Consider the following 19,989-nt stretch of genomic DNA (forward strand, 5'->3'; position numbering starts at 1 on the left):
CTGAGATGGAGCAGCAGGACTACAACGTGTTGCTAGTAGAGATCTGTTTATTGATCTGGGTGCTGCTTACACTCGGGTGTTCAGTTTGTGTCAATTTAGTGAACTGAACACTGATTGTTGTAGAATTTACTGTATGCTTGTTAGATGTCAGTACAAAGGTTTAATCAATTCCACAATTAATCATCACAAACCTATGAAGCTATCTAAAGAAAGGAACAAAAAAGAAAAACAAAGACTGTACACTGAAGTAGAAGATGGTATCTATTACCTTTAGCTAAATTCACATCTGTATTTTGGATGTCAGCATTTGACAGAATCTTGTTTAAATAAGAAAACTTGTCACATACTCTATGGTGCTGTGTATCTGAGATATGTACTAAATGTAAACTTGAATTAGACTTCAGTCAAAGAAGTTTATGTCATAACATATCCTTCCGTACAAGACTAGAAGTATATAAAAATGAAAAATTACAATACTTTCTTGAAGATGGTACATAATAAAAATGCTTTTTACTTTACTCAGTCGATTAAAAAAGCTACTTCACAGTGTCAAAAAAAATAATTTTGGTATGAAATGTTAGTAAGATAATACCTTAGGTCCCAGCCATATTTACTTAACTAAGACTGAGTATTATCAGATAATAAAAAGCTGATTTTTGTCATCTATGCAATTGCTAATAACTTTGCTATTGAATTGATTGTGTAGATATTTAAATAAAATAGAAAATTACAACAAGGAAAAGCATTTTTTTGTTATATAAAAGGATGTTGCAGAAGCTAGATATAGCATGCAATCTTGGTGTACTCTTTTGAAAACCCTTATTCTTGACCTGCTCAACGAATCATCAGAAAGTTTTTTCCAAACATGTGCTGCTGTAAACTATCTGAAGAAATTAGTTTACAGATCAAATGGAATAAATATAGAAACAGGCAGGAATAATCTGTAAATATGAGCTCTTTCCTGTACCTCATCCTTTCTCTAAATGCTGCCAAGAGAGAAAATAACATGGCTGACTTAATTTTAATGAACCATAAAAATTATCGATGATGTGTCCACCTCTCCCCCCACCCAAATACCCCAAATCAAGAGGTGTCCTCCACTTAACTCTTACTAGAATTGTAAATAAAATCTCTTTTTCTTTATGAAAAATTTCTTTCTTGTAAACCGACATGTCTCTCTCTTATTGATATACTAATTTCTGCTAGCCTATCTTAAAACAATGTATCTACTTCCATTTTTGCTATTATTCAAATAGGGGAAAAATAAGGAAATTTAATCAAGTGACTTTATGTAATTCAATATTGTGTGCATTCAAGCCAGTATTTGCATCTTCTATATTTTCAAATTAGATTTTTACATAGAATTGTCCAATGATTTACTTTTCTAAATTAAAAAAAAATTATTGAAGTATAGTTGATTTACAATGTTGTGTTAGTTTCAGGTGTACAGCAAAGTGATTCAGTTATATATACATACATATGTATATATAACTGAATATATATTTTCTTTTTCAGATTCTTTTCCCATATAGGTTATTACAAAATACTGAGTATAGTTCTCTGTGTTACACAGTAGGTCCTTGTTGGTTATCTATTTTATATATAGTAGTGTGTGTATGTTAATCCCAAGCTCCTAATTTATCCCTCCCCACCTTTCCCCTTTGGTAACCATTAAGTTTATTTTCTATGTCTGTGGGTCTATTTCTGTTTCGTATATAAGTTCATTTGTACCTTTTTTTTTTTTTAGATTCCATATATAAGCAATATCATATGATATTTGTCTTTCTCTATCTGGCTTACTTCACCTAGTATGATAATCTCTAGGTCCCTCCATGCTACTACAAATGGCATTATTTCATTCTTATATAAAACCAGATACAATGATTTACATTTAATTAGAGGACGATATTCCAAAACTATTGATTGTGAATGATCTAAGAAAGAATTATAAATTCTAAGCCTATCATGTCTTAGACGACATTAATCTTGAAAAACTAGGTAAAAGAGAGGGGGTAATAAAGTGGTCTGCACCTATATCTTTTTAAATGTTAACTTTGAAACAGCCCTGTTCTACTAACATGGGATTGCCACACCATATATTTATTTTATAAGGATGAGCATTCTTTCAAATATAAGTCTATGGAAGTCAGGGAACAACTCTATGAGAATGCCTTTGTACTTTTATGTTAGTTTGCACGTACACAACTAAAAGATATTTCTTTAATTTGGACTCATGTCTTTAACCTGAATTTGGTTTTAGCAACTATTAGAGAATCAGGCTTCAATCTGAATTGGCCCATATAGCCTGCTATAGATGCCCAACCATCCCCAGAGTTACAGGAAAAAAAAAAAAAAAAAACTAAAAAAGAATCAAAGGTTTGAAATTTATGTAACTCAAGTAATCCAATAGTTTCAAAAGAAATTATATACATATTTTTTTCTATCCCTATACTAGAATACTCATATAGCTAAAGCTTTATAGCTTTATAACTTATCTGGATATTTCAAAAGAGAATCCAATCTTATATTATTAGTCTTCTATACATGGTCCTTACATATCAACATAGATGTTGGAGGACGCTTGCTGATTTCCACAAAAACTTTTAGTTCTTGGCTTAGATTTAATGCCTCTATTAAATAATTGATAGCAATTGATATCTTTACAATATTTAGTGTTAAAACCATGAATATGCTATAACAACTACATTAATTATATCTTCTTTGATACATCTAATAGAATTTTATATTTTCCATAGAACTGCTGTACATCACTGTTTAAATTTATATATAGATATTTTATATTTTATGTTATTTGAAATTGAATCAATCTAAGATATTGTTTATTTCTATTTCTAGAATATCAAAATACAAGTAAATTTTGTATAATAATTTCATATGACTGTCATACTTTTATTAATTTTAATCACTTATATGTTGATATTTATGAATTTTCTAGGTAACAACCACATCTGAAAATAAAGTTTAAAAATATATACATTAAAAATATATTTAATTATTTAATTTAATAACTTATGAATTACTTATAATTTTTAAATGCTTATAATTTATAGGTTCAAATATGTACATTATTAGAATAAAAATATTATTATAAAATTATAATAATTATAAAATTATTATAAAATAGTTATAATAAATCTATATTATATATAAATATAAAATGATTTATAATTTAATTTTAAAAAGTAACATATTTCAGATTTTTTATTTCTTCTTGAGGTAGTTTGGTGAATTTTATTTTTCTAGAATTTTTTCTACCTCATTTAAGCTTCCAAATTTATCAGATATACTATTTATCATAATATAATCTTATTATTTGTTGCCTGAAGCATCTATAATCCTGTCCCATTTTTATTAATCATGTGTGTTATATGTTTCTTTTCTGTATTTTTTAATCTTGCCACATAATTGCCTGTTACTATGCCTTAAGTTCACTGATACTTTCTGACATTATTCAAATTTCTCCTATGTCTATCAGTGAATTTTTCATTTCAGAGAGTCTATTGTTCAGCTTCCACTCATTATAATCATGCTTTTCCTTAAAGGTTGCTCTTATTTATAGTGGCTGTTTTATAGCAACTGTCTGTTAATCTAACATGTTTTTCATTTTTGGACCTGAATTTATTTTTTTTTCCTATTACTTCATCTGTTTCTTTGAATGTCTAGTTTTTTAAATTGGAAATTCAACCATTTGTAATTTATAGGGTTAAATAGCTATGTTTAGTTTTCTTCATTCCAAGATTATTACTGTTTGGGAAAGTTAAGTTCTTCATAAGTAAAACTTGAATCTTTTTAGGCTTCTTTTCAAGTTTTGTTTGGTGTAGATACAGTAGTCTTTTCTCAAAGGTACTTTAAGATCTACTATATATCCTGATCCTTTAAATGGCTCTACTGAATGCACAGCATGTTGAACTATATCTCAATACTTGGGTGGTGGGTAGTCATATATCTCTCTGCCCTGTGTAATCTCTGAAATTGTTCATCAACTTTTTGTGTTTTCACATATAATTGTGAAATACTGGTTTCCAGCAACAGGCTAAAGCGTAGGCTATGAACATATTTGTAATTTTTTCTTGGCATCTCTCCTCTTTTGTAGTATTTTCCCCTACAAATCACAGCTGCTGCAGCTGTCAAGAATTCTGATTTCTTGATCCTCAGCTCACCACAGTCATTGTGTTTTGCTTGGGTTATTCATCTTTATACCATGCCTGGAAAACCTCTTCATGGACACACTTGAGGTTGTATTAGGGCTCACCTTGTTTGTTTCTTTCACTCAGGCATTACAATCTCGTGCTGCCTGTTTCCTAGTATCTAAAATATTTTTCCTTGTATATTTCATTTCCTTCCTACTTAAATGTGAAATGAAAAGTCTGGCACCAAACTACTCCAACAAGACTAGAAGTGCAAGTTTATACTTGCCTGTTCCGTTGTTTTTGAAAATCTGCTATAGCACTTTTTACAGTTTCCAGTATTTAAAAATTTTTTTCTTTAAACAGATTGAGCATAGATTATTATAAACACCATGTCATATAAATCTATTGTGTGTAGACCATGAATGCCTGGTAAATGTATTTTCAGTTGATTTTCACCCAGGTTCAGCATTTCTTATTCTCTTGTATGCTTTGTAAAATTTCACAGCTTACTGGCCATTGTCTTGAACAATAATTACAGTGTTCTCTGAAGTCAAAGAAAGTTGTCCCTTCCCTCCAGATATCTTTTCCTTCCTTTTTGCTATCATAGGTTTGAGAACGTCTCAAACCAAATTAAAGATGTAAATTCCCCTGATTCACCCAGGCTGAGCATACTATGAATATACAATAGAAGGTTAAGTCTGTGACCATAAACTCTTCAATATTATTTTTTTAAATTTCATTTTTCTCTTCTTTTCCACTTTGTGCTAAGGAAGTCCTCCCTACATTTCTTAGCACTTGTTTGCTTTTACTTTGAAGATTAGCTCTTTAGCTCAAGAAAGGGGGAAATGGCAGGACTCTAGGCTATGATCTGTGTCGTTTTGGTCTGCATCAACGAGGGAACCAATAGAGCTGACTGGAGTATGGGTAAATGCCATGAGGGCAAAAGTATCATTAATAAGTATTTTCCCCTTCCTTCTCTTCTCTTCCTTCCTGCTTTATGTAAAAATGGACATGGGAGTTTCCCACTGTCTTTTTCATATTATTAATGATTTCAAGCATCTGCTTTGCCAACACAGATGTCTACTCTATAGGGCAAAATGTGAATTATAGGATAGTCACACAATCCATATTCCATTAGAAAATATTCCTATTAGAAATATTTATTTTGAGCCTAAGGTGCTTCTTGTACTTTTCTAATTCCTCTATAAGTCAAATCCTTATAATTACTTCTAAGTATAGTAATACTGAGTTTTATCCACTATCAACATGAACTGAACAAATGTTATGTTTGATATTACATGAGGCACTGCTTTTGGTGAAAAAAGTTGTAAAATACCAGGATTCCATAGACAAAAGGAACTGGAAAGAACTTACTTGAGTTCTTTTAGAAGAAAAAGGTTTTACTGGATTTTAAGACTGTCATCATTCAAATGAATTGAACCATTATAACCACACTTACAAATGCTGGAGGAAGTCACAAAAAAGAAGATCCTTATTATATACTTATGCCAGAAAGTTAGCATTTCCCTAGAGGGAAATTTTTGTCATGCTCCGTGACTTACGATATTGTTAGGAATGTTAAAAGGATTTGTCATGGTAAATCCACATGGTTAGAATTATAGTATGTAGAAATAGCATATCCTAAAAACTATGTTAGAAAAATAAACCGTTTTTAGATTTACAACACCAGATTAACAAGACATAAAACAAGGAGGCAAGTCACACTAAAATTTAAGTTGCCTAAATATCCAAATCCAGATATAAAAGGAAGATTAAATTATTAACTTCTATCACAAAATTAATAGGGAAATGTAAATGTGCTCTGATAAAATAACTAGATTTTCTTTTCTAAAAACAAGAAAGCCTAAACAAATGATAAATGTATTTAATTTAATAAACGTATTCTAAAATTATCTCCTATGTAGTGATATTTAAATCAATTATTTTATACATAGGTGAAATGCCAGAAAATAATTTAAACTAATGTTTGGTTGTCACAAAATATGATTGGTTTATTAAATCTAAAATTCTTTATTTCAATGGGCCAACTTAAATATTATTCAGTTATGGGACTTTCAACCTCTGCCTAATTGTATCCTGAAAAATATCTCAAAATACAATAAAATTCAGTTTCTTTATTTAGATAATCTGACAATGTATTTATCTGGTGAATTATTCAAACCAAATTCTAACTAAGGCTCTAGTCAAAACTTTGTAACAAATTTTATTAATTCTACCATTGGGATATGTTTGTCATTTATTGAGGGGATTGGTTAGAATACTAACACTTATTTCATAACCATAGAACTACTGAAGGGGAGTTTTGAGAATGTAGGGCTTAGTCAAATCAAGTTCAGGGTATAGCAGTGAGGAACTGTAATAAATTGCACATATTCTTAACTCATCATTCTGAAGGTTACTAGACAACTTATATTATAAGCAAAACCCACTTTATGCAGATACAATATAGATAAAAAGACAAACAGGCACATATTATACATGAATGGGAAACTGATGCTCAAATATTAATATAAAAATATATTATTTTTTATTAGCTTGTGCATTATTTATTTCCCCTATTCAAATACACACCATCCTGAGAGTGAAGTTTTGAATAGAATTTCATACCTGCTCTTTCCATCCCATTGAGGGAAATGTCTTCCTTAATAAGAGACACAGGAGTGACCTTCAAGATGGCGGAGAATTAAGACATGGAGATCACCTTCTTTCCCAAAAATACGTCAGAAATACATCTACATGTGCAACAACTCCTACAGAACACCTACTGAACACTGGCAGAAGACCTCAGACTTCCCAAAAGGCAAGAAACTCCCCATGTACCTGAGTAGAGCAAATGAAAAAACGGAGACAAAAGAATAGGGACAGAACCTGCACCTCTGGAAGGGAGCTGTGGAGGAAAAGTTTCCACACACTAAGAAGCCCCTTCACTGGCAGAGATGGGGGTTGGCAGGGGAGAAGCTTTGGAGCAACAGGGGTTTAGAGGGCAAAGCGGAGAGATTCCTGCAGAGGATCGGTGCCGACCAGCACTCACCAGCCCGAGAGGCTTGTCTGCTCACCCGCCGGGGCGGGTGGGGCCTGGGAGCTGAGGCTCTGGCTTTGGAGTTCGGATTCCAGGGAAAGGACTGGGGTTGGCTGTGTGAACACAGCCTGAAGGGGGCTAGTGAGCCAGAGCTAGCCAGGAGGGAGGCTGGGAAAAATTCTGGAACTAAGAGGCAAGAGACCGTTGTTTTGGGGTGTGCAAGGAGAAGGGATTCAGAGCACCATCTAAATGAGCTCCAGAGATGGGCATGAGACGGGGCTATCAGCACGGACGACAGAGAAGGGCATGAAATGCTAAGGCTACTGCTGTAGCCACCAAGAAGCCTGTGTGCAAGCACAAGTCACTATCCACACCTCCCCTCCCAGGAGCCTGTGCAGCCCGCCACTACTAGGGCCCCATGATCCAGGGACAACTTCCCCGGGAGAACACACGGTGTGCTTCAAGCTGCACAACATCATGCTGACCTCAGCCACCACATGCTCATCTGACATTCTGTACCCCTCCCTCCCACTGGCCTGAGCCAGAGCCCCCTAATCAGCTGCTGCTTTCACCCCATCCTCTCTGGGTGGGAACAGATGCCCTCAGGTGACCTAAGTGAAGAGGCAGGGCCAACCCAAAGCTGAACCCCAGGAGCTGTGCGAACAAAGAAGAGAAAGGGAATTTCTCCCAGCAGCCTCAGGAGCAGCAGATTAAACTTTCATGGTCAACTTGATGTATGCTTCATCTGGGGAATACTTGAATAGACAATGAATCATGCCAAAATTGAGGTGGTGGACTTTGGGAGCAGCTGTAGACTTGGGGTTTGCTCCCTGTGGCTGACAGCATCTTGGTGCTCTGGCCGGGTGTCAGTCCTGTGCCTCTGAGGTGGGAGGGCTAAGGTCAGAACATTGCCTCACAGCTTCACATAATATCAAATGGCGAACGCTCTCCCAGAGATCTCCATCTCAATGTTAAGACCCAGCTCCACTCAACAACCAGCAAGCTACGGTGCTGGACACCTTATGTCACACAACTAGCAAGACAGGAACACAACCCCATCCATTAGCAGAGAGGCTGCCTAAAATCATAAAAAGGTCACAACACCCCAGTACACACCAATGGATGTGGTCCTGCCCACCAGAAAGACAAGATCCAGCCACATCTACCAGAACACAGGCACTAGTCCCCTCCACCAGGAAGCTTACACAACCCAATGAACCAACCTTAGCCAATGGGGGCAGACACCAAAAGCAATAGGAACTACGAACCTGCAGCCAGTGTAAAGGAGACACCAAACACAGTAAGTTAAGCAAAATAAGAAGACAGAGAAACACACAGCAGTTGAAGGAGCAAGGTAAAAACCCACAAAACCAAACAAAAGAAAAGAAAATAGGCAGGCTACATGCAAAAGAATTCAGAGTAATGACAGTAACAATGATCCAAAATCTTGGAAATAGAATGGAGAAAATAGAAGAAACATTTAACAAGGGCCTAGAAGAACTAAAGAGCAAACAAATAATGATGAACAACACAATAAATAAAATTTAAAATAATCTAGAAGGAATCAATAGCAGAATAACTGAGGCAGAAGAGCAGATAAGTGACCTGAAAGATAAAATAGTGGAAATAACTACTGCAGAATAGAATAAAGAAAAAAGAATGAAAAGAATTGAGGATAGTCTTAGAGACCTCTGGGACATTAAATGCACCAACATTCGAATTATACGGGTCCTAGAGGAAGAAGAGAAAAAGAAAGGGAATGAGAAAATATTTGAAGAGATTATAGTTGAAAACTTCCCTAATATGGGAAAGGAAATAGTCAATCAAGTCCAGGAAGTGCAGAGAGTCCCATACAGGATAAATCCAAAGAGAAACACACGAAGACTCATATTAATCAAACTATCAAAAATTAAACACAAAGAAAGAATATTAAAAGCAGCAAGAGAGGGCTTCCCTGGTGGCGCAGTGGTTGAGAATCTGCCTGCCAGTGCAGGGGACACAGGTTTGAGCCCTGGTCTGGGAAGAGCCCACATGCCATGGAGCAACTAGGCCCGTGAGCCACAACTACTGAGCCTGTGCGCCTGGAGCCTGTGCTCCGCAACAAGAGAGGCCGCGATAGTGAGAGGGCCACACACCGTGATGAAGAGTGGATCCTGCTTGCCACAACTGGAGAAAGCCCTCGTACAGAAACGAAGACCCAACACAACCATAAATAAATAAATAATTAATTATTTTAAAAAAAAAAAAGCAGCAAGAGAAAAATAACAAATAACACAAGGAAATCCCCAGAAGGTTAACAGCTGATCTTTCAGCAGAAACTCTGCAAGCCAGAAAGGAGTGGCATGACATATTTAAAGTGATGAAAGGGATTCAGATTTGACGGAGAAATTAAAACCTTTACAGACAAACAAAAGCTGAGAAAATTCAGCACCACCAAACCAGCTTTACAACAAACGCTAAACGAACTTCTCCAGGCAGGAAACACAAGAGAAGGAAAAGATGTACAATAACAAAACCAAAACAATTAAGAAAATGGTAATAGGAACATACATATCAATAATTACCTTGAATGTAAATGGATTAAATGCTCCCACAAAAAGAAATAGACTGGCTGAATGGATATAAAAACAAGACCCGTATATATGTTGTCTACAAGCGACCCACTTCAGACCTAAGGACACATACAGACTGAAAGTGAGGGGATGGAAAAAGATATTCCATGCAAATGGAAATCAAAATAAACCTGGAGTAGCAATTCTCATATCAGACAAAACAGACTTTAAAATAAAGACTATTACAAGGGACAAAGAAGGACAGTACAGAATGATCAAGGGATCAATCCACCAAGAAGATATAATAATAATAAATATATATGCACCAACATAGAAGTACCTCAATACATAAGGCAAATGCTAACAGCCATAAAAGGGGAAATCAACAGTAACACAATCATAGTAGGGGACTTTAACAACCCACTTTCACCAATGGACAGATCATCCAAAATGAAAATAAATAAGGAACCACAAGCTATAAATGAAACATTAAACAAAATGGACTTAATTGATATTTTTAGGATATTCCATCCAAAACAACAGAATGCACTTTCCTCTCAAGGGCTCATGGAGCATTCTCAGGATAGATCATATCTTGGGTCACAAATCAAGCCTTGGTAAATTTAAGAAAATTGAAGTTGTATCAAGTATCTTTTCCGACCACAATGCTATGAGACTAGATGTGAATTTCAGGAAAAAAAAATATGTAAAAAATACAAACACATTGAGGCTAAACAATACACTACTTAATAACCAAGAGATCATTGAAAAAATCGAAGAGGAAATCAAAAAATACCTAGAAACAAATGACAATGAAAACATGATGACCCAAAACCTATGGGATGCAGCAAAGCAGTTCTAAGAGGGAAGTTTACAGCAATACAATCCTACCTCAAGAAGCAAGAAACATCTCAAAAAAACAAACTAATCTTACACCTAAAGCAATTAGAGAAAGAAGAAAAATAACACGCCAAAGTTAGCAGAAGGAAAGATATCATAAAGATCAGACCAGAAATAAATGAAAAAGAAATGAAGGAAAGGATAGCAAAGATCAATAAAATTAAAAGCTGGTTCTTTGAGAAGAAAAACAAAATTGATAAACCAGTAGCCAGACTCATCAAGAAAAAAAGGGAGAAGACTCAAATCAATAGAAGTAGAAATGAAAAAGGAAAAGTAACAACTGACACTGCAGAAATACAAAGGATCATGAGACGTTACTACAAGCAACTTTATGCCAATAAAATGGACAACCTGGAAGAAATGGACAATTCTTAGAAAAGCACAACCTTCCAAGACTGAATCAGGAAGAAATAGAAAACATAAACAGACCAATCACAAGCACTGAAATTGAGACTGTGATAAAAAATCTTCCAACAGAAGCCCAGGACCAGATGGCTTCAAAGGCAAATTCTATCAAACTTTCAGAGAACTAACACCTATCCTTCTCAAACTCTTCCAAAATATAGCAGAGGGAGGAACACTCCCAAACTCATTCTACGAGGACACCATCACCCTGATACCAAAACCAGACAAGGATGTCACAAAGAAAGAAAACTACAGGCCAATATCACTGATGAACATAGATGCAAAAATCCTCAACAAAATACTAGCAAACAGAATACAACAGCACATTAAAAGGATCATACACAATGATCAAGTGGGGTTTATCCCAGGAATGCAAGGATTCTTCAACATACACAAATCAATCAATGTGATAAACCATATTAACAAATTGAAGGATAAAACACATATGATCATCTCAATAGATGCAGAAAAAGTTTTCAACAAAATTAAACACCCATTTATGATAAAAACCTTGCAGAAAGTAGGCATAGAGGGAACTTGCCTCAACATAATATAGGCCATTTAAGACAAACCCACAGCCAACATCATCCTCAATGGTGAAAAACTGAAACCATTTCCACTAACATCAGGAACAAGACAAGGTTGCCCACTCTCACCACTATTACTCAACATAGCTTTGGAAGTTTTAGCCACAGCAATCACAGAAGAAAAAGAAATAAAAGGAATCCAAAATTGAAAAGAAGAAGTAAAGCCATCACTGTTTCAGATGATGTGATACTATACATAAGAGAATCCTAAAGATGCCACCAGAAAACCACTAGAGCTAATCAAAGTTGGTAAAGTTGCAGGAAAAAAAATTAATGCACAGAAATCTCTAGCATTCCTATACACTCATGATGAAAAATCTGAAAGAGAAATTAAGGAAACACTCCCATTTACCATTGCAACAAAAAGAATAAAATACCTAGGAATTAACCTACCTAAGGAGACAAAAGACCTGTATGCAGAAAACTATAAGACACTATGAAAGAAATTAAAGATGATGCAAAGAGATGGAGAGATATACCATGTTCTTGGACTAGAAGAATCAACATTGTGAAAAATGAGTATACTATTCAAAGCAATCTACAGATTCAATGCAATCCCCATCAAACTACCACTGGCATTTTTCACTGAAGTAGAACAAAAAATTTCACAATTTGTATGGAAACACAAAAGACCCCGAATAGCCAAAGGAATTTTGAGAAAGAAAAATGGAGCTGGAGGTATCAGGCTCCTGGACTTCAGACTATACTACAAAGCTACAGTAATCAAGACAGTATTGTAGTGGCATTAAAAAAGAGATATAGATCAATGGAACAAGACAGCAAACCCAGAGATATATCCACGCACATATGGTCACCTTATTTTTAACAAAGGAGGCAAGAATCTATAATGGAGAAACGATAGCCTGTTAAATAAGTGGTGCTGGGAAAACTGGACAGGTACATGTAAAAGAATGAAATTAGAACACTCTCTAACACCATATACAAAAATAAACTCAAAATGCATTAAAGACATAAATGTAAGGCCAGACACTATAAAACTCTTAGTAGAAAACATAGGCAGAACACTCTATGTCATAAATCACAGCAGATCCTCTTTGGCCCACCTCCTAGAGAAATGGAAATAAAACCAAAAATAAACAAATGGGACCTAATGAAACTTAAAAGCTTTTGCACAGCAAAGGAAACCATAAACAAGATGAAAAGACAACTCTCAGAATGGGAGAAAATATTTGCAGATGAAGCAACTGACAAAGGATTAATCTCCAAAATTTACAAGCAGCTCATGTGACTCAATATAAAAAAAAACAAAGAATCCAATCCAAAAATGGGCAGAAGACCTAAATAGACATTTCTCCAAAGGAGATATACAGATTGCCAACAAACACATGAAAGGATGCTCAATGTCACTAATCATTAGAGAAATGCAAATCAAAACTACAGTGAGGTATCCCCTCACAGACAGTCAGAATGGCCATCATCAAAATACCTACGAACAATAAATGCTGGAGAGCGTGTGGAGAAAAGGGAACCCTCTTGCACTGTTGGTGGGAATGTAAATTGATACAGACACAATGGAGAACAGTATGGAGGTTCCTTAAAAAACTAAAAACAGAACTACCATATAACCCAGCAATCCCATCAACTGGCATATACCCCTAGAAAACCATAATTCAAAAAGAGTCATGTACCACAATGTTCATTGCAGCTCTATTTACAATAGCCAGGGCATGGAAGCAACCTAAGTGTCCATTGACAGATGAATGGATAAAAAAGATGTGGCACATATATACAATGGAATATTACTCAGCCTTGAAAAGAAACGAAATTAAGTTATTTGTAGTGAGCTGGATGGACCTAGAGAGTGTTATACAGTGTGAAGTAAGTCAGAAAGAGAAAAATAAATACTGTATTCTAACACATATATATGGAAACTTAAAAAAAAAAAGTTCTCAAGAACCTAAGGGCAGGACAGGAAAAAAGATGCAGACATAGAGAATGGACTTGAGGACACAGGGACGGGGAAGGGTAAGCTGGGATGAAGTGAGAGAGTGGCATTGATATATATACACTACCAAACGTAAAATAGATAGCTAGTGGGAAGCAGCTGCCTAGCACAGGGAGATCAGCTCGGTGCTTTGTGACCTCCTCGAGGGGTGAGATCAGGAGAGTGGGAGGGAGGAGATATGGGGATCAATGTATATGTACAGCTGATTCACTTTGTTATAAAGCAGAAATTAACACATCAGTGTAAAGCAGTTCTACTCCAATAAAGATGTTAAAAAATAAAATAAAATAAATGAAAAGGAAAAAAATAAGAGACACAATATAAACTATGACTATTATGATGGAGATCTGAATAAACAAGTAAGGCATTTGATACCCTATCTAACAGGTCTATAGTGCATTTCCAAGGAATCATGCACTTGTAATGGAAACTACAGAAGAGGAATAAGTTGATGAGCCAAGTGTGGAGAAAGTGCAGTGGAAACACTGCCCAATGTTTACAGAAGCTTTTAGTGGTTTAAATTATCTCCAGGGACACTGGAAATTGACAAGGGAGTAAGAATTCTTTCAGCACCAGTAATAAATGGAAGAGTTCTTTATATAGTTAGATTTTGTGTTCACAAGGAGACAGGAGAGCATGATTTCTACTACCTGAAAATCTGCTATTAGTAAAACAGTCAGACATGTCATAAAATATTGACAAATATTAGCCTATTTACATGAGAATATCACAGAATTGCTCATAGAACACAGATATCATATTATAGCACATGTAATTATTTTCTAGTTAGGAATGTTAAAAATATCATATCCCATAAAATGTACACATAATTATCTAGGATTTAGTGGTGCATTCTATAAAAAAGTGTGCATTCACGCCTTTTATATGTATATGGCTTTAATTGTTCATCTTCAGGGCTTACTACTTCCCTCATGTCCATATACATCTATATTTATATATCTGCATCTATATATAAATTTATCTTTAGAAGTCTACTCAAAACTATCTATTGATGGACTAAAAAAATTTCAAACTTCATGTAAATAAATATTTGTTGATTACTTCCCCCCCATCTCTTGTCCAAATGGTACCCTCCTCAGTAAATGTCACTTAAATCCACATTATGCCAATAAAATTGTGTTGTGATTTTTGACTTTGATATTTATCCGTCTTTTACACACCACATCTGGTACATAAGCAAAACTTCTTTTCTTCTTAATGTATCCGAAATGATCTCACCTGGACTATGATAGTAGTATCCAAAATGGTTGTCAGCATTCTCTATTACTGTCTGTTTTCCACATATTTTTGGTAGCATTAGAGTCATACTTCTGTGACCATAAATCAAAACCCATCATTACCATGCAAACTTTTTGATCACATCAAAACAAAATCCAAATTCTTGCTCTCATTTTAAAAAACAAAACAAAGAATTAACTATAAGTCTCTATATATTAACTTGCCGAAGGCTATTCCGCTAAGTCATTTGCAACCATATTTTTTACTCTCAGCTCACTACACTTTAGCAAGACTTATATCTTTGCTCTTTGTTATTAATAACAAATTAATTATCATAGCAGTAAATTTGTTATTGCTGTTCTCTATGCCAGAAATAAGCTGCTGCCTAACTTGTTTCCCACTTAATTCACTGTCTGCTCAAATGCCATTGTCTCCCTGGATTACTCTTATAAAAATAGCCACATCATCTATCATTCTTTATCTTCGTTTCATGTCATATTACTGTTTGAAATATTATGGGGTTTTTTTGTTGTTAGTTTATTGACTATCTCTGCCAACTAGAATGTTAGCTCCACTTCAGCAAAGGTTTTTATCAACGTTCCTATCTGCTATATTCCCAAAAAACAGTGGTTGGGACCCAAAAGATTTTTTTTTTTTAATTTTGTTAAATGAATGAATGAGTGAATGCAGAGTTAAGTGTATTCTTCTCTGGAGGGTTTATGATCAGTTTTATCCAAAAGCTTACAGCTAACTATTTAGGGAACTAGGGGATATTGGCATACTAATGATTGAAAAGAAAGTTTGAGCTGAAATAAATAATAACTGTAACGTTTAAAATTGAAAAGAAAAAAGTTTACTTTTAATTGTGCTACCATCTTCATATTTTTCTCTCAGTAGGCAACTTTAGGACAATCATAGTGCTTAATATTTATAGTTTTTTGTTGTTTTACAAAGAAATGTTTTAATGTAATGTAAAAGGTGGAGTGAACCAAAACCTACCCATCCCATCAGTTTACCAAAACTATTTTTCTGGTATTAGCAAATTCTGATTTGCTGTTGGTCCTGTATATAGACAGAAAGAAATAAAGTAGAACTGCCTGCCTTGTAATGGTATAATGCATAATACTTTGTGTTTTCTAAAATACATGGTAAAAGGAAGTTTTATTAAAAGTATTATGAAATACATAGGCCAGGAGTTTAGACTACCAAAAAGCTGATAAAATAGGAAAGACATATAATTAGAAATATCCAGAGAATAAAGATATGTTACAGGAAACTTATGATGGAAACAGTGTATTTCCTGTAATTAAGATAATTTTCTCATAATTTCATTCATAGTAATCCATTTTGAATGACACTTATGATGCACTGTTTGTTGAAAGAAGCAGGCAACAGAACAACATGGACACTTTGATTTTAACCTTGTTACATTAAACATGGCACACTGTCCTTGTCAACCTTACCAATTACTCTATTTAAATTGATTTATTACATTAGTTTGCAACTGTATCTTGGAAACGTGTGCTGACAACTTTTCGTTCAATTCATCAGTTCTTTCTTTCAAAAGATCAATTACCTTATTATATTTTCTAGACCATTACCTGGGATTGAAGTAAGTCTCACAATATAATTACTTAGGTTGTCCTTCTAGTCCTTTAAAGTCTGAGTTTATTAATCTTTCTTAAGCCAAGAGAGAATTTACAAGATATCTAGAGATTTATTGATAACTATTAGTCTAAATGACTTTAGTAAGACTTTTATATCTTATCAACTATCTCATTATACATATTTTTAGCATGCATTACTATTTTATCTGAAACTTAGCAAATTAAATACATTTTAACATACTTAATCTATAAACATAAAAGTTTTGTTAAAGAAAGATGGAATAGCTCTATAAGTATAGTCTGGAAGCAGAGTACAAATTAGTCCATCATGCTCAACTCTCTCTAATAATAGTAAATGTGATGAGAAGTTATTCTGACAACAAGGATATTCTCTCCCTTCTTTCTTTGCAAGATTCCTGTTTATACTGTTTGTAGTACACCAATCCAGTGTTATCTTAAAATGCTAGCCTGTTGACCATACTATATACTAGTATCCAATTTTTCTTTAATGACTTCTGACTAAAGAGTTCTGAAACTCAGATGAGAATTTGATTGCTTTGAGGCCAAAAACATGAATAACTTATGTCCTAATATATAAGAAAAGAATCAAATGCAAAAAGTAAGCCTTTTCTTGTAAGATTAATTAAAGTGTTTAGAGTTTATTTTATAAGAAGGACTATAGAGATAATAAATAGAAGTTTGGTGTTTAACACATTATTCTCAGAGATCTAGGCAGTGCAAATAAACTGAATCAAATGCATACACATACTGAAAAAGAAGGAAGAAAAGATAAAATTAGGATTGCCTGAAAATAAAATTTTATAGCTGAAGGCCATGGTCAAAAATTAAAATATTTTTTAAATTATGAAAATGCCATACAAAGGCAAATGACATAATTAATACAAAACAGGTTTTCTACAACAAAAATAACACAAATAGGAAATATATTTTAAAAACTGACAACAAAATATAAATTATATTAGAGCAAATAAAACAGATATCCAAAATCTATGATAGAATAAAAAATTTACTAAAGGACAAAATTAAAGCTTTATGTAAAATGAGATGTTTTGCTTTTGGAAGTGAAATCCATAGCCAGCAGAATCTCATTACTGTTGTTAGAACATAGTTTTATGCAATTTTTTGGATGTTAGTTTCATATATTATCAAATATAAAATATTTCTTATCTTTGATCAAGCAATTCTACTTCTAAGGATTTGTTGTATACATATAGCTGCAATGTGAAAAAATATTTATGTGAAAATAATTTCTCCAAATCTTTTATTATAATAGTAAAAATTTATATAGCCAAAAAGAGAGGACTAGTTATGTAAATATATACAAACCATTGCCTCAGTTAATAAATAACATTAGATAATCTTTAAAATGATTATTTATGCATATATACTACAAATATACACATATATACAGAAAACATTCATATTATCTCAGTGAAAATATCTGTAAAAGTGTATTATGTAAATATATGCATTTAGTGACATCTGGAATAAAGGTCATCAAATATAAAATGTGATTATTTCTGAAGGTTGAACTTTACAGAATGAGTATGTTCTTCCATGTCTTTTACTGTATGATTTAAATAGTGGATACTATGCATCTATCATTCTAAAAAATATCATTTCTTAATTAGAAGGTGAAAATTAAAGTAGAGCTAAGAAAGCATTTTTGTTTATATAACTATTATTTTTCAGTACAGAAATAATTATCAGAACAATATAGTGCTATATGGTTTTAACACTAATAATTAAAGTTATTATTAACTTTAAAAGTTTCTCTCCTGAAATTACATTGCATTAGATGCTATTTAGTGATTCATTACTATTTTATAGAATGTATACTTCTTTAAAAGATACACATAAATGATATAGCTGTATGGGGAACTATCTCCAAATATATGGAAAAAATAAACACTATTGTGAAAAATGCCTGAAAGAGTTGGATGTTAACTCTATTTTTTAATTAAAGTATAATTGATTTACAATATTGTGTTAAATATTGCACACCAGTTTCTGCTCTACAGCAAAGTGATTCATTTATGTGTGTGTGTGAATATATATATATATAGATATAGATATATCCTTTTTCATATTCTTCTCCATTATAGTTTATTACAGAATATTGAATATAGTTCCCTGTGCTATACAGTAGGATTTTGTTTTATCTATTTTACGTATAGTAGTTTGTATCTGCTGACCCCAAACTCCTAATTTGTCCCTCCCCTACCCCTTTCCCTTTTGGTAACCATAAGTTTGTTTTCTATGTCTGACTCTATTTCTGTTTTACAAGTAAGTTCATTTGTATCATATTTTACATTCCACATATAAATGATATCATCTGTTATTTGTCTATATAACTCTATTTTCTTTACCTTTAACAAAAAGTCTTGATTTGGAAGTGAGCATTATTAGACATGTTTAATTCTTGAAAAAATAGAAATACCTGTTTAATATGAAATTCTGCAGTAAGATGACGTAACATATTTTTCTATTATTTCTGTACATGTTTTTTCCTGTAATTATAAACTAAGTTTGTAGTTTTTATTTTAATGAGGGACTAATCATATTGATAACAGAAACAGAAGGCTTCAATTACTCCTCTGGTTTCTTTGTTTTAGTTAAATCTGTGCTCTATAAAAATGACTTTATCCTTTGCTTTAATATATAATAATCTTGGTCTATTAATTGATCAAATATTCATTCATTCAAACATTCAGTGAACATGTATTTTGTACCATCCATATGCCCAACACTAAACTAGGCACAGTGGCCTATTAAAAAAAACATAAAAGAACTAAAAATTCTTAACTCTGAGACAAAACCATAATCCAATAGTTATAATAAAATCTAATAGATATATTAATACCATGAGTACCAAGTATTATTACAGTAAAGCTCATGATAGGGAGTTTCAAAAATATCTTGCCACGGTAGGAAATATAAATCTTCCTACAGAAAATATCTAAATATTGGTGCTACGATTTAAAGATACAATATTTTCCCCTAATCACAGAAAGTATAAGGCGTAGTTATTATACTAATTTAGGTGGAATTAGTGATTAAACACTTTGTGATTTAAGTGTTTTGGAAGGTAACTTATTTTGAGTTACAAACAGAAGCTTAGTGAAAAAGTTTTGTCTCTTTAAAGTTGTAGCTCTAAACCTGCGACAAAGACTTGAAAACCGCCCTCTGGTGACGTCTGAGGACTTCCTCTGCACCATCTGTGCTTTTGAAATGTCAGCACTATAAGTATCTGATACTGAGAACAAGCTGCAAGGAGCTCACAGAAATAGGACTACTAACTTTTATCAGATTCAGCCCACTACTTGCCATAGATGGCAACAGAAACAATCTGATGTCCTTTACTTGATGAAAATGGTCTTCAGCAGAAACTGTTAAAAATGTAGGGATTCCTAAGAATCTGCTGACACAATATTACAAATTTGGATAAAAATTCAATTTTTTATGGTAAATTAAAATTTTATTATTACTTTTTTTTGGCTGAGACGCTATAAGGAACTTAA

This window comes from Grampus griseus (assembly GCF_964374135.1).
Source record: "Grampus griseus genome assembly, chromosome: 18".
NCBI lineage: Eukaryota > Metazoa > Chordata > Mammalia > Artiodactyla > Delphinidae > Grampus > Grampus griseus.